Genomic DNA, 15407 nt, shown 5'->3' with positions numbered 1-15407 from the left:
TCCTGAAACATCTAAACAACAGAGCTACAAAGCATAGGGCGCTTCCACTCATGGGCCTATATGTTGGCAAAACCAAAAATCCACAGGACGCAGGCACCCCGTTTACTGCTGCTATGTTTACAACAGCCTCGACTTGGGTACAACTTAATAGTCCTTGGAAGGAAAAAATGGTGAAAGAAAATTTGGTACTTAAGCACAACCGAATATTACTCAGCCCTGAAATCAATGAAATGAGGCCAGTTGCAGCAACTCAGGGGGACTTATGTATGGTCATTGAGAGTGAAATAAGTTAGACAGCAAGAGAAACTTATCATAAGATATCACTTCTAAAGGGAATCTAAAAATCGCCAACCGTGAACTGAATTACAAACAGAACACCATCACACATTTACAAAACACACTTATGGCTGCTTAAGGGGAAAAGTGTGGTGCGGTGATGCATAAACCAGGAGGTTGAAATTGGCACAGATACCGTTCCATACGCCAATAATGTAATCGCCAAGACACACTCATTGTTCAAGGAACTGGACTCAGCACACTCTATTCACAGAAAAAAAAAAAAAATCTGACTACTAGAAACTAGAAAAGAATTTACTGATGTCTCTCTGTAAGTGACTCAGGTGGATGTACAGCACCAAGAAACACAACATTGCAAATCAGCTACACCCCATTATAAAAATTAATTATAAAAAAAGAAAGACAGTGAGAGAGAGAGGAATTCTTACAAAATTCAATCAGGGGCTGTGATGCAACTGGACTGACCACATCTACACTCACAGCTGAATGGGACGTAAGGCTGGACACCCTAACCCTAAACCCTAACCCTAACCCTAACCCTAACCCAACCCTAACCCTACCTTAACCCTAACCCTAACCCAACACTAACCCTAACCCTAACCCTAAACCCTAACCCTAACCCCTAAACCTAACCCAACCCTAAGCCTAACCCTAACCCTAACCCTAGCCCTAACCCTGACCCTAACCCCTAACCCTTAACCCCTAACCCCTAACCCTAACCAAGTTCACAAGTAAACTTCTCGCCCACCTGGAGAGAGTGATTTAATTTGAAAGAGTAAAGACACAATCAGCTCAGTAATTGGCCACGGGGGCTGGGGGGGCCAAGGCTAACCTGAGCTGGAGGAACGTGGGTGCCTGCCTGGACGCTCAGAGGCCAAGGGCTGTCCTGAGACCTGCTTGGACACCCGTGCAGATGGAACAAAGGATCCGCCCAGTCCCAAGAGGGCCCCACCAGCCCTCAAGAACGCAACACCAGACTTCCCTGGTGGCGCAGTGGTAAAGAATCCACCTGCCAATGCAGGGGACACGGGTTTGAGCCCTGGTCCGGGAAGATCCCGCATGCTGTGGAGCAACTAGGCCCGTGCACCACAACTACTGAGCCTGCGCTCTAGAACCCGCGAGCCCCAACTGCTGAAGCCCATGCGCTTAGAGCCTGTGCTCTGCAACAAGAGAAGCCACCGCAATGAGAAGCCCCCACTCGCCGCAACTAGAGAAAGCCTCCGTGCAGCAATGCAGACCCAACACAGCCCAAAATTAATTAATTAATTAATTAAGAAAAAAAAAAAAAGGCAGCACCTGGGGGCTGGCAGACTGATGCACCAAGTCTTACATCACGTCTACGTAGTATCCTGCATGTCAGGGCCATGCTGGACCTGGGGCTGCCCAGACAGAGTGGGGCCTGCATCACCCTTCCCAGGAGGGAAACCCTGCATGACCTCTGAGGCCCTAAGAACCCTTGACTAAGGCTGAGCTCAATTTGAAACAGTGGGTGACCAGAGCAGACATTTCATTCGTCTATCAATGAGAATCCAGCACTGGAGGAGCAGAAAACAATGGCCTCGCTCAACCTTGACGCTAATCCTGACATGGACCCTAACCCTGAACTCTGATCCTGACCCTAAGCCCTGACCTAACCTTAGCCTAACCCGTACCCTAAACCTGTACCTTACCCTAACCCGTGCTCTACCCGCATCCTACCTGTACCCCAATTCTCACCCATACCCTAACACCCACTCTAACACAGAACCCTAACACCCTGAGACCAAAACCATAAACCTTAACCAATAAGCAAAACCATAACCATAACCAAACCATAAAATATATTCATTAACCATACCCATAAATAACTCATTAACCATAAAACTTAAACCATAACAGCAACCATAAACCATACACAGCCCCAACCCTCACACCAGCCCCAGCCCTAATGCTAACCCTCCAAACCACTTACACCAAGCCAAGTCTAATCAGATTATACAAATACATCTTGAAAAAGAAAACTGGGGAATACTCTGGTGGCCCAGCGGTTAGGACTCTGTGCTTTCACTGCCAAGGGCTCGGGTTCGATCCCTGACTGGGGAACTAAGATCCCACAAGCCATGGGATGTGGCCAAAATAAATAAATAATTAAAATGAAATAAAACCACTATTTTAAAAAAGATTTTAAAAATAAAGGAAAAAAACAAGAAAACTACCCCAGCACAACTTATAAATATGAATGTAAAAATCTATCACACAATAATAGCAACATGAAACCAACAGAACTTTAAATGGATAATGCCATAAGCAAGTATCTCTACACCAGGAATTTCAGGTTGCTCAACATATTAAAAGTAAGCAATGTATTCAACCACAATAATGGTGTGAAGTAAAAACACATAATCCTATCAATTAATGCAAAAAATCTACAATGAAAATCCAGTGTTATTTCATGAAAAACACTCAAGAAAGCAGGAATAAAAGGAAATTTGCTCAATATGGAAAAGAGTAGTACAAAAAGCCACAGCAAACATCATGCTCAACGTTAAAGACTGAAAGATTTACTCCTGAAATCAGGAACAGGGCCAGGAAGCTGGCCTTCATCACCGTTACTCAACAGTGTACTGGAAGTTCTACCCAGAATCTTGAGGAAAGAAATAAAAGGCATCCGTGGGTGAATGGAAAAATTAAAACCGTGTCTCTTCACAGAACATAGGTCACATCATCTTATATATAAAACTACCTATAATCAGCAAAGAAATTATTTGAGCTAATCAGCTAATTAATAAGCAAAGTTATAGAACAAAATATCAATTCATGAAAATCTATCTTATATGCATACGCTGGCAAAAAATAATCTGAAAAAGAATTTATGAGAACAATTCCATTTTTAATAATGTCAACATCAATATTTAGGAGTATATTTAATCAAGGTACAAGACTTGTTTTTATGTATGTAAAGTTGTATGTTTGAAATTACTGGAAAGTCAATTACTTTTCAAAACATCATGTATGTCAACAGCATGCCAGAAAAGCAGAGAAAACATCAAACTTCCATATAGAAGCCAAGCCTTACCCAGATCCAGTTCACCCAAAGTCCACATGTCATTTAGAGGCACTGTGGGAAGGTTATATTAGGAGCCGCGGTCCTCCGTGTTGTGGACGACCTGGATATGGTAGAAAGAGTGGGATTTTTGAATTCCAATTTTCCACTTCATTCCACAAAAAAACTATTAGAACTAATAAATAAATTCAGTAAAGTTGCAAAATCAATACACAGAAATCAGTTGCATTTCTAAACACTAATAATGAACCATCAGAAAGAGAAAGAAAGCAACCCTATTTACAACTGCATCAAAAAGAACAAAATACCTGGGAATAAAGTCAACCAAGGAGGTGAAAGACCTGCACACTGAAAACTTGAAGACATTGATGAAGACATTGAAAAACACACCAATAAATGGAAAGATATCCTGTTCTCATGGAATGGAACAATTAATATTGTTAAAATATCCATGCTACCCAAAGCAGTGGACACAGTGAATGCAATCCCTCCCAAAATTCCATGGTATTTTCCCCCCAAATAGAGCAAATCCTCCTAATATCTGTGGGGAACCGCAAAGGACCCCAAATAGCCAAAGAAACCCTGAAAAAAGAGAACGGGCTGGAGGCATCTCCCTCCCTGACGTCACACTCTGCTGAGAAGCTACAGTCACCAAAACAGTGTGGAACTGGCTCAAAACGGGCACAGGGACCAGAGGAACAGGACAGGGAGACCAGAGTTCAACCCACACGGACGGGGTCGGTGAATTTATGACACATGGACCAAGGACACACCAAGGAGCACGACACGCCCCACGATAAATGGTGCTGGGAAAACTGGACGCCCCATAACTCACGCTGGCTACCCTGCACACAAACCTGACCAAAAACCCAGCTTTCCACGCCAAGCCCTCCCTCGCTCACACGAAGACGGACCCCCTCAACGGTCAGTCGCCCACAGGAAGCTTCTCCCCACTTTTCCTCACCGTCTCTTCACCTTTTCCTCAGGCATCACCTGGGTCCTCAGGAAACCTAGTTCCCTAGTCAGCGTGGACGCAGCCCCACTTTGTCCTGAAGCCGAAACCCCAGCGAGTCCTAAGGAGACGGAGACCGAGCTCCTCTCAGCAGAGACGCTGAGCCGGCCGTCCTACCCGAAGGCCCCCGCCCCCGCCCCCGCGCCTGAGGAGGCTCAACTCCTCTCAGCTGCCCTCACAATCGAGTTCGCAGGGAACGAGCATGCGCTGTGGGTCAGAGAGGCGAACTCGGCGCCACCCTGTGGTCAGTGCAGGAAGTGCAGGCCGCGCCTCCCTCACAGGTCACTGGAGGCAGCCTGCCCTACTGACAGGACTGCTCAATCCATTAAACTGGAAATTCAAACTAAAATGGAGTCTCTATCCCAAAAGTTTTCTAAAAGTAGTTAAGGAACAATTAATTGGAAACCATTTGGAATGAAGTGAATGTAGATGCAAACTTTACAACTTATACCAAATTCACTCAAAGTTATTCAGAGGCAAATTTTATTTTAGTTTATAATTTATGTTTGGCTGCGTTGGGTCTTCGTTGCTGCATGTGGGCTTTCTCTAGTTGCGTCGAGCGGGGCTACTCTTCGTTGCGGTGCACGGGCTTCTCATTGCGGTGGCTTCTCTTGTGGGCGAGCACGGGCTCTAGGCGCGCAGGCTTCAGTAGTTGTGCCGCCCAGGCTTGGTTGCTCTGCGGCATGTGGGATCTGCCCGGACCAGGGCTCGAGCCCGTGTCCCCTGCATCGGCAGGCGGACTCTTAACCACTGCGTCACCAGGGAAGTCCCCACAGACAAAGTTTAAATACAAAACTATTCAAGGGGCTTCCCTGGTGGCGCAGTGGTTGAGAATCTGCCTGCTAATGCAGGGGACACGCGTTCGAGCCCTGGTCTGGGAAGATCCCACATGCCGCGGAGCAACTAGGCCCGTGAGCCACAACTACTGAGCCTGCGCGTCTGGAGCCTGTGCTCCGCAACAAGAGAGGCCGCGATAGTGAGAGGCCCGCGCACCGCGATGAAGAGTGGCTCCCGCTTGCCTCAACTAGAGAAAGCCTTCGCACAGAAACGAAGACCTAACACAGCCAAAAATTAATTAATTAATTAATCAATTAAAAAAACAAAAAGCTGTCTCTCAAATTTAACTTCCAGAATATATTCAGGAAAAACGCATACGCCCTTTTTGGCCAACCAAAGAAGCGGGCAATGCAAATCAACACTACAAAGAGGTATCACTTCGAATCAGAAAAAAGGACCATCCTCACAAAGGGTAAAAACCAGATATGCAGGACAAGGAGAGGAGAAAAGGGAGCCTTGTTACGCTGAAGGGGGGAATGTAAATTGCCAACGGCCACTCTGGAGAAGTGTGCTGTGTTTCCTGAAACATCTAAACAACAGAGCTACAAAGCATAGGGCGCTTCCACTCATGGGCCTATATGTTGGCAAAACCAAAAATCCACAGGACGCAGGCACCCCGTTTACTGCTGCTATGTTTACAACAGCCTCGACTTGGGTACAACTTAATAGTCCTTGGAAGGAAAAAATGGTGAAAGAAAATTTGGTACTTAAGCACAACCGAATATTACTCAGCCCTGAAATCAATGAAATGAGGCCAGTTGCAGCAACTCAGGGGGACTTATGTATGGTCATTGAGAGTGAAATAAGTTAGACAGCAAGAGAAACTTATCATAAGATATCACTTCTAAAGGGAATCTAAAAATCGCCAACCGTGAACTGAATTACAAACAGAACACCATCACACATTTACAAAACACACTTATGGCTGCTTAAGGGGAAAAGTGTGGTGCGGTGATGCATAAACCAGGAGGTTGAAATTGGCACAGATACCGTTCCATACGCCAATAATGTAATCGCCAAGACACACTCATTGTTCAAGGAACTGGACTCAGCACACTCTATTCACAGAAAAAAAAAAAAAATCTGACTACTAGAAACTAGAAAAGAATTTACTGATGTCTCTCTGTAAGTGACTCAGGTGGATGTACAGCACCAAGAAACACAACATTGCAAATCAGCTACACCCCATTATAAAAATTAATTATAAAAAAAGAAAGACAGTGAGAGAGAGAGGAATTCTTACAAAATTCAATCAGGGGCTGTGATGCAACTGGACTGACCACATCTACACTCACAGCTGAATGGGACGTAAGGCTGGACACCCTAACCCTAAAACCCTAACCCTAACCCTAACCCTAACCCAACCCTAACCCTACCTTAACCCTAACCCTAACCCAACACTAACCCTAACCCTAACCCTAAACCCTAACCCTAACCCCTAAACCTAACCCAACCCTAAGCCTAACCCTAACCCTAGCCCTAACCCTGACCCTAACCCCTAACCCTTAACCCCTAACCCCTAACCCTAACCAAGTTCACAAGTAAACTTCTCGCCCACCTGGAGAGAGTGATTTAATTTGAAAGAGTAAAGACACAATCAGCTCAGTAATTGGCCACGGGGGCTGGGGGGGCCAAGGCTAACCTGAGCTGGAGGAACGTGGGTGCCTGCCTGGACGCTCAGAGGCCAAGGGCTGTCCTGAGACCTGCTTGGACACCCGTGCAGATGGAACAAAGGATCCGCCCAGTCCCAAGAGGGCCCCACCAGCCCTCAAGAACGCAACACCAGACTTCCCTGGTGGCGCAGTGGTAAAGAATCCACCTGCCAATGCAGGGGACACGGGTTTGAGCCCTGGTCCGGGAAGATCCCGCATGCTGTGGAGCAACTAGGCCCGTGCACCACAACTACTGAGCCTGCGCTCTAGAACCCGCGAGCCCCAACTGCTGAAGCCCACGCGCTTAGAGCCTGTGCTCTGCAACAAGAGAAGCCACCGCAATGAGAAGCCCCCACTCGCCGCAACTAGAGAAAGCCTCCGTGCAGCAATGCAGACCCAACACAGCCCAAAATTAATTAATTAATTAATTAAGAAAAAAAAAAAAAGGCAGCACCTGGGGGCTGGCAGACTGATGCACCAAGTCTTACATCACGTCTACGTAGTATCCTGCATGTCAGGGCCATGCTGGACCTGGGGCTGCCCAGACAGAGTGGGGCCTGCATCACCCTTCCCAGGAGGGAAACCCTGCATGACCTCTGAGGCCCTAAGAACCCTTGACTAAGGCTGAGCTCAATTTGAAACAGTGGGTGACCAGAGCAGACATTTCATTCGTCTATCAATGAGAATCCAGCACTGGAGGAGCAGAAAACAATGGCCTCGCTCAACCTTGACGCTAATCCTGACATGGACCCTAACCCTGAACTCTGATCCTGACCCTAAGCCCTGACCTAACCTTAGCCTAACCCGTACCCTAAACCTGTACCTTACCCTAACCCGTGCTCTACCCGCATCCTACCTGTACCCCAATTCTCACCCATACCCTAACACCCACTCTAACACAGAACCCTAACACCCTGAGACCAAAACCATAAACCTTAACCAATAAGCAAAACCATAACCATAACCAAACCATAAAATATATTCATTAACCATACCCATAAATAACTCATTAACCATAAAACTTAAACCATAACAGCAACCATAAACCATACACAGCCCCAACCCTCACACCAGCCCCAGCCCTAATGCTAACCCTCCAAACCACTTACACCAAGCCAAGTCTAATCAGATTATACAAATACATCTTGAAAAAGAAAACTGGGGAATACTCTGGTGGCCCAGCGGTTAGGACTCTGTGCTTTCACTGCCAAGGGCTCGGGTTCGATCCCTGACTGGGGAACTAAGATCCCACAAGCCATGGGACGTGGCCAAAATAAATAAATAATTAAAATGAAATAAAACCACTATTTTAAAAAAGATTTTAAAAATAAAGGAAAAAAACAAGAAAACTACCCCAGCACAACTTATAAATATGAATGTAAAAATCTATCACACAATAATAGCAACATGAAACCAACAGAACTTTAAATGGATAATGCCATAAGCAAGTATCTCTACACCAGGAATTTCAGGTTGCTCAACATATTAAAAGTAAGCAATGTATTCAACCACAATAATGGTGTGAAGTAAAAACACATAATCCTATCAATTAATGCAAAAAATCTACAATGAAAATCCAGTGTTATTTCATGAAAAACACTCAAGAAAGCAGGAATAAAAGGAAATTTGCTCAATATGGAAAAGAGTAGTACAAAAAGCCACAGCAAACATCATGCTCAACGTTAAAGACTGAAAGATTTACTCCTGAAATCAGGAACAGGGCCAGGAAGCTGGCCTTCATCACCGTTACTCAACAGTGTACTGGAAGTTCTACCCAGAATCTTGAGGAAAGAAATAAAAGGCATCCGTGGGTGAATGGAAAAATTAAAACCGTGTCTCTTCACAGAACATAGGTCACATCATCTTATATATAAAACTACCTATAATCAGCAAAGAAATTATTTGAGCTAATCAGCTAATTAATAAGCAAAGTTATAGAACAAAATATCAATTCATGAAAATCTATCTTATATGCATACGCTGGCAAAAAATAATCTGAAAAAGAATTTATGAGAACAATTCCATTTTTAATAATGTCAACATCAATATTTAGGAGTATATTTAATCAAGGTACAAGACTTGTTTTTATGTATGTAAAGTTGTATGTTTGAAATTACTGGAAAGTCAATTACTTTTCAAAACATCATGTATGTCAACAGCATGCCAGAAAAGCAGAGAAAACATCAAACTTCCATATAGAAGCCAAGCCTTACCCAGATCCAGTTCACCCAAAGTCCACATGTCATTTAGAGGCACTGTGGGAAGGTTATATTAGGAGCCGCGGTCCTCCGTGTTGTGGACGACCTGGATATGGTAGAAAGAGTGGGATTTTTGAATTCCAATTTTCCACTTCATTCCACAAAAAAACTATTAGAACTAATAAATAAATTCAGTAAAGTTGCAAAATCAATACACAGAAATCAGTTGCATTTCTAAACACTAATAATGAACCATCAGAAAGAGAAAGAAAGCAACCCTATTTACAACTGCATCAAAAAGAACAAAATACCTGGGAATAAAGTCAACCAAGGAGGTGAAAGACCTGCACACTGAAAACTTGAAGACATTGATGAAGACATTGAAAAACACACCAATAAATGGAAAGATATCCTGTTCTCATGGAATGGAACAATTAATATTGTTAAAATATCCATGCTACCCAAAGCAGTGGACACAGTGAATGCAATCCCTCCCAAAATTCCATGGTATTTTCCCCCCAAATAGAGCAAATCCTCCTAATATCTGTGGGGAACCGCAAAGGACCCCAAATAGCCAAAGAAACCCTGAAAAAAGAGAACGGGCTGGAGGCATCTCCCTCCCTGACGTCACACTCTGCTGAGAAGCTACAGTCACCAAAACAGTGTGGAACTGGCTCAAAACGGGCACAGGGACCAGAGGAACAGGACAGGGAGACCAGAGTTCAACCCACACGGACGGGGTCGGTGAATTTATGACACAGGGACCAAGGACACACCAAGGAGCACGACACGCCCCACGATAAATGGTGCTGGGAAAACTGGACGCCCCATAACTCACGCTGGCTACCCTGCACACAAACCTGACCAAAAACCCAGCTTTCCACGCCAAGCCCTCCCTCGCTCACACGAAGACGGACCCCCTCAACGGTCAGTCGCCCACAGGAAGCTTCTCCCCACTTTTCCTCACCGTCTCTTCACCTTTTCCTCAGGCATCACCTGGGTCCTCAGGAAACCTAGTTCCCTAGTCAGCGTGGACGCAGCCCCACTTTGTCCTGAAGCCGAAACCCCAGCGAGTCCTAAGGAGACGGAGACCGAGCTCCTCTCAGCAGAGACGCTGAGCCGGCCGTCCTACCCGAAGGCCCCCGCCCCCGCCCCCGCGCCTGAGGAGGCTCAACTCCTCTCAGCTGCCCTCACAATCGAGTTCGCAGGGAACGAGCATGCGCTGTGGGTCAGAGAGGCGAACTCGGCGCCACCCTGTGGTCAGTGCAGGAAGTGCAGGCCGCGCCTCCCTCACAGGTCACTGGAGGCAGCCTGCCCTACTGACAGGACTGCTCAATCCATTAAACTGGAAATTCAAACTAAAATGGAGTCTCTATCCCAAAAGTTTTCTAAAAGTAGTTAAGGAACAATTAATTGGAAACCATTTGGAATGAAGTGAATGTAGATGCAAACTTTACAACTTATACCAAATTCACTCAAAGTTATTCAGAGGCAAATTTTATTTTAGTTTATAATTTATGTTTGGCTGCGTTGGGTCTTCGTTGCTGCATGTGGGCTTTCTCTAGTTGCGTCGAGCGGGGCTACTCTTCGTTGCGGTGCACGGGCTTCTCATTGCGGTGGCTTCTCTTGTGGGCGAGCACGGGCTCTAGGCGCGCAGGCTTCAGTAGTTGTGCCGCCCAGGCTTGGTTGCTCTGCGGCATGTGGGATCTGCCCGGACCAGGGCTCGAGCCCGTGTCCCCTGCATCGGCAGGCGGACTCTTAACCACTGCGTCACCAGGGAAGTCCCCACAGACAAAGTTTAAATACAAAACTATTCAAGGGGCTTCCCTGGTGGCGCAGTGGTTGAGAATCTGCCTGCTAATGCAGGGGACACGCGTTCGAGCCCTGGTCTGGGAAGATCCCACATGCCGCGGAGCAACTAGGCCCGTGAGCCACAACTACTGAGCCTGCGCGTCTGGAGCCTGTGCTCCGCAACAAGAGAGGCCGCGATAGTGAGAGGCCCGCGCACCGCGATGAAGAGTGGCTCCCGCTTGCCTCAACTAGAGAAAGCCTTCGCACAGAAACGAAGACCTAACACAGCCAAAAATTAATTAATTAATTAATCAATTAAAAAAACAAAAAGCTGTCTCTCAAATTTAACTTCCAGAATATATTCAGGAAAAACGCATACGCCCTTTTTGGCCAACCAAAGAAGCGGGCAATGCAAATCAACACTACAAAGAGGTATCACTTCGAATCAGAAAAAAGGACCATCCTCACAAAGGGTAAAAACCAGATATGCAGGACAAGGAGAGGAGAAAAGGGAGCCTTGTTACGCTGAAGGGGGGAATGTAAATTGCCAACGGCCACTCTGGAGAAGTGTGCTGTGTTTCCTGAAACATCTAAACAACAGAGCTACAAAGCATAGGGCGCTTCCACTCATGGGCCTATATGTTGGCAAAACCAAAAATCCACAGGACGCAGGCACCCCGTTTACTGCTGCTATGTTTACAACAGCCTCGACTTGGGTACAACTTAATAGTCCTTGGAAGGAAAAAATGGTGAAAGAAAATTTGGTACTTAAGCACAACCGAATATTACTCAGCCCTGAAATCAATGAAATGAGGCCAGTTGCAGCAACTCAGGGGGACTTATGTATGGTCATTGAGAGTGAAATAAGTTAGACAGCAAGAGAAACTTATCATAAGATATCACTTCTAAAGGGAATCTAAAAATCGCCAACCGTGAACTGAATTACAAACAGAACACCATCACACATTTACAAAACACACTTATGGCTGCTTAAGGGGAAAAGTGTGGTGCGGTGATGCATAAACCAGGAGGTTGAAATTGGCACAGATACCGTTCCATACGCCAATAATGTAATCGCCAAGACACACTCATTGTTCAAGGAACTGGACTCAGCACACTCTATTCACAGAAAAAAAAAAAAAATCTGACTACTAGAAACTAGAAAAGAATTTACTGATGTCTCTCTGTAAGTGACTCAGGTGGATGTACAGCACCAAGAAACACAACATTGCAAATCAGCTACACCCCATTATAAAAATTAATTATAAAAAAAGAAAGACAGTGAGAGAGAGAGGAATTCTTACAAAATTCAATCAGGGGCTGTGATGCAACTGGACTGACCACATCTACACTCACAGCTGAATGGGACGTAAGGCTGGACACCCTAACCCTAAACCCTAACCCTAACCCTAACCCTAACCCAACCCTAACCCTACCTTAACCCTAACCCTAACCCAACACTAACCCTAACCCTAACCCTAAACCCTAACCCTAACCCCTAAACCTAACCCAACCCTAAGCCTAACCCTAACCCTAACCCTAGCCCTAACCCTGACCCTAACCCCTAACCCTTAACCCCTAACCCCTAACCCTAACCAAGTTCACAAGTAAACTTCTCGCCCACCTGGAGAGAGTGATTTAATTTGAAAGAGTAAAGACACAATCAGCTCAGTAATTGGCCACGGGGGCTGGGGGGGCCAAGGCTAACCTGAGCTGGAGGAACGTGGGTGCCTGCCTGGACGCTCAGAGGCCAAGGGCTGTCCTGAGACCTGCTTGGACACCCGTGCAGATGGAACAAAGGATCCGCCCAGTCCCAAGAGGGCCCCACCAGCCCTCAAGAACGCAACACCAGACTTCCCTGGTGGCGCAGTGGTAAAGAATCCACCTGCCAATGCAGGGGACACGGGTTTGAGCCCTGGTCCGGGAAGATCCCGCATGCTGTGGAGCAACTAGGCCCGTGCACCACAACTACTGAGCCTGCGCTCTAGAACCCGCGAGCCCCAACTGCTGAAGCCCACGCGCTTAGAGCCTGTGCTCTGCAACAAGAGAAGCCACCGCAATGAGAAGCCCCCACTCGCCGCAACTAGAGAAAGCCTCCGTGCAGCAATGCAGACCCAACACAGCCCAAAATTAATTAATTAATTAATTAAGAAAAAAAAAAAAAGGCAGCACCTGGGGGCTGGCAGACTGATGCACCAAGTCTTACATCACGTCTACGTAGTATCCTGCATGTCAGGGCCATGCTGGACCTGGGGCTGCCCAGACAGAGTGGGGCCTGCATCACCCTTCCCAGGAGGGAAACCCTGCATGACCTCTGAGGCCCTAAGAACCCTTGACTAAGGCTGAGCTCAATTTGAAACAGTGGGTGACCAGAGCAGACATTTCATTCGTCTATCAATGAGAATCCAGCACTGGAGGAGCAGAAAACAATGGCCTCGCTCAACCTTGACGCTAATCCTGACATGGACCCTAACCCTGAACTCTGATCCTGACCCTAAGCCCTGACCTAACCTTAGCCTAACCCGTACCCTAAACCTGTACCTTACCCTAACCCGTGCTCTACCCGCATCCTACCTGTACCCCAATTCTCACCCATACCCTAACACCCACTCTAACACAGAACCCTAACACCCTGAGACCAAAACCATAAACCTTAACCAATAAGCAAAACCATAACCATAACCAAACCATAAAATATATTCATTAACCATACCCATAAATAACTCATTAACCATAAAACTTAAACCATAACAGCAACCATAAACCATACACAGCCCCAACCCTCACACCAGCCCCAGCCCTAATGCTAACCCTCCAAACCACTTACACCAAGCCAAGTCTAATCAGATTATACAAATACATCTTGAAAAAGAAAACTGGGGAATACTCTGGTGGCCCAGCGGTTAGGACTCTGTGCTTTCACTGCCAAGGGCTCGGGTTCGATCCCTGACTGGGGAACTAAGATCCCACAAGCCATGGGATGTGGCCAAAATAAATAAATAATTAAAATGAAATAAAACCACTATTTTAAAAAAGATTTTAAAAATAAAGGAAAAAAACAAGAAAACTACCCCAGCACAACTTATAAATATGAATGTAAAAATCTATCACACAATAATAGCAACATGAAACCAACAGAACTTTAAATGGATAATGCCATAAGCAAGTATCTCTACACCAGGAATTTCAGGTTGCTCAACATATTAAAAGTAAGCAATGTATTCAACCACAATAATGGTGTGAAGTAAAAACACATAATCCTATCAATTAATGCAAAAAATCTACAATGAAAATCCAGTGTTATTTCATGAAAAACACTCAAGAAAGCAGGAATAAAAGGAAATTTGCTCAATATGGAAAAGAGTAGTACAAAAAGCCACAGCAAACATCATGCTCAACGTTAAAGACTGAAAGATTTACTCCTGAAATCAGGAACAGGGCCAGGAAGCTGGCCTTCATCACCGTTACTCAACAGTGTACTGGAAGTTCTACCCAGAATCTTGAGGAAAGAAATAAAAGGCATCCGTGGGTGAATGGAAAAATTAAAACCGTGTCTCTTCACAGAACATAGGTCACATCATCTTATATATAAAACTACCTATAATCAGCAAAGAAATTATTTGAGCTAATCAGCTAATTAATAAGCAAAGTTATAGAACAAAATATCAATTCATGAAAATCTATCTTATATGCATACGCTGGCAAAAAATAATCTGAAAAAGAATTTATGAGAACAATTCCATTTTTAATAATGTCAACATCAATATTTAGGAGTATATTTAATCAAGGTACAAGACTTGTTTTTATGTATGTAAAGTTGTATGTTTGAAATTACTGGAAAGTCAATTACTTTTCAAAACATCATGTATGTCAACAGCATGCCAGAAAAGCAGAGAAAACATCAAACTTCCATATAGAAGCCAAGCCTTACCCAGATCCAGTTCACCCAAAGTCCACATGTCACTTAGAGGCACTGTGGGAAGGTTATATTAGGAGCCGCGGTCCTCCGTGTTGTGGACGACCTGGATATGGTAGAAACAGTGGGATTTTTGAATTCCAATTTTCCACTTCATTCCACAAAAAAACTATTAGAACTAATAAATAAATTCAGTAAAGTTGCAAAATCAATACACAGAAATCAGTTGCATTTCTAAACACTAATAATGAACCATCAGAAAGAGAAAGAAAGCAACCCTATTTACAACTGCATCAAAAAGAACAAAATACCTGGGAATAAAGTCAACCAAGGAGGTGAAAGACCTGCACACTGAAAACTTGAAGACATTGATGAAGACATTGAAAAACACACCAATAAATGGAAAGATATCCTGTTCTCATGGAATGGAACAATTAATATTGTTAAAATATCCATGCTACCCAAAGCAGTGGACACAGTGAATGCAATCCCTCCCAAAATTCCATGGTATTTTCCCCCCAAATAGAGCAAATCCTCCTAATATCTGTGGGGAACCGCAAAGGACCCCAAATAGCCAAAGAAACCCTGAAAAAAGAGAACGGGCTGGAGGCATCTCCCTCCCTGACGTCACACTCTGCTGAGAAGCTACAGTCACCAAAAC

General features: G+C 45.0%; 1 long non-coding RNA gene across 1 annotated transcript in view; it reads right to left on the bottom strand.

Moving 5' to 3' along the window:
* LOC132365595 (uncharacterized) overlaps positions 1-14836 on the bottom strand; it is a 28577-nt gene extending 13741 nt beyond the window's left edge. The window contains exons 1-3 of the long non-coding RNA XR_009503128.1: positions 14762-14836; positions 9055-9145; positions 3353-3443 (exon numbers count right to left, since the gene is read on the bottom strand). This is a non-coding gene — a long non-coding RNA (uncharacterized LOC132365595). The remainder of the gene's footprint in view (positions 1-3352; positions 3444-9054; positions 9146-14761) is intronic.
* Between the last annotated feature and the right edge of the window lie 571 nt (positions 14837-15407).

Source organism: Balaenoptera ricei, chromosome 4 (genome assembly GCF_028023285.1).
Source record: "Balaenoptera ricei isolate mBalRic1 chromosome 4, mBalRic1.hap2, whole genome shotgun sequence".
In the NCBI taxonomy this organism is placed as follows: domain Eukaryota; kingdom Metazoa; phylum Chordata; class Mammalia; order Artiodactyla; family Balaenopteridae; genus Balaenoptera; species Balaenoptera ricei.
Note: the sequence above shows the minus strand (reverse complement) of the source record. Positions and strands in the feature narration are given on the sequence as shown.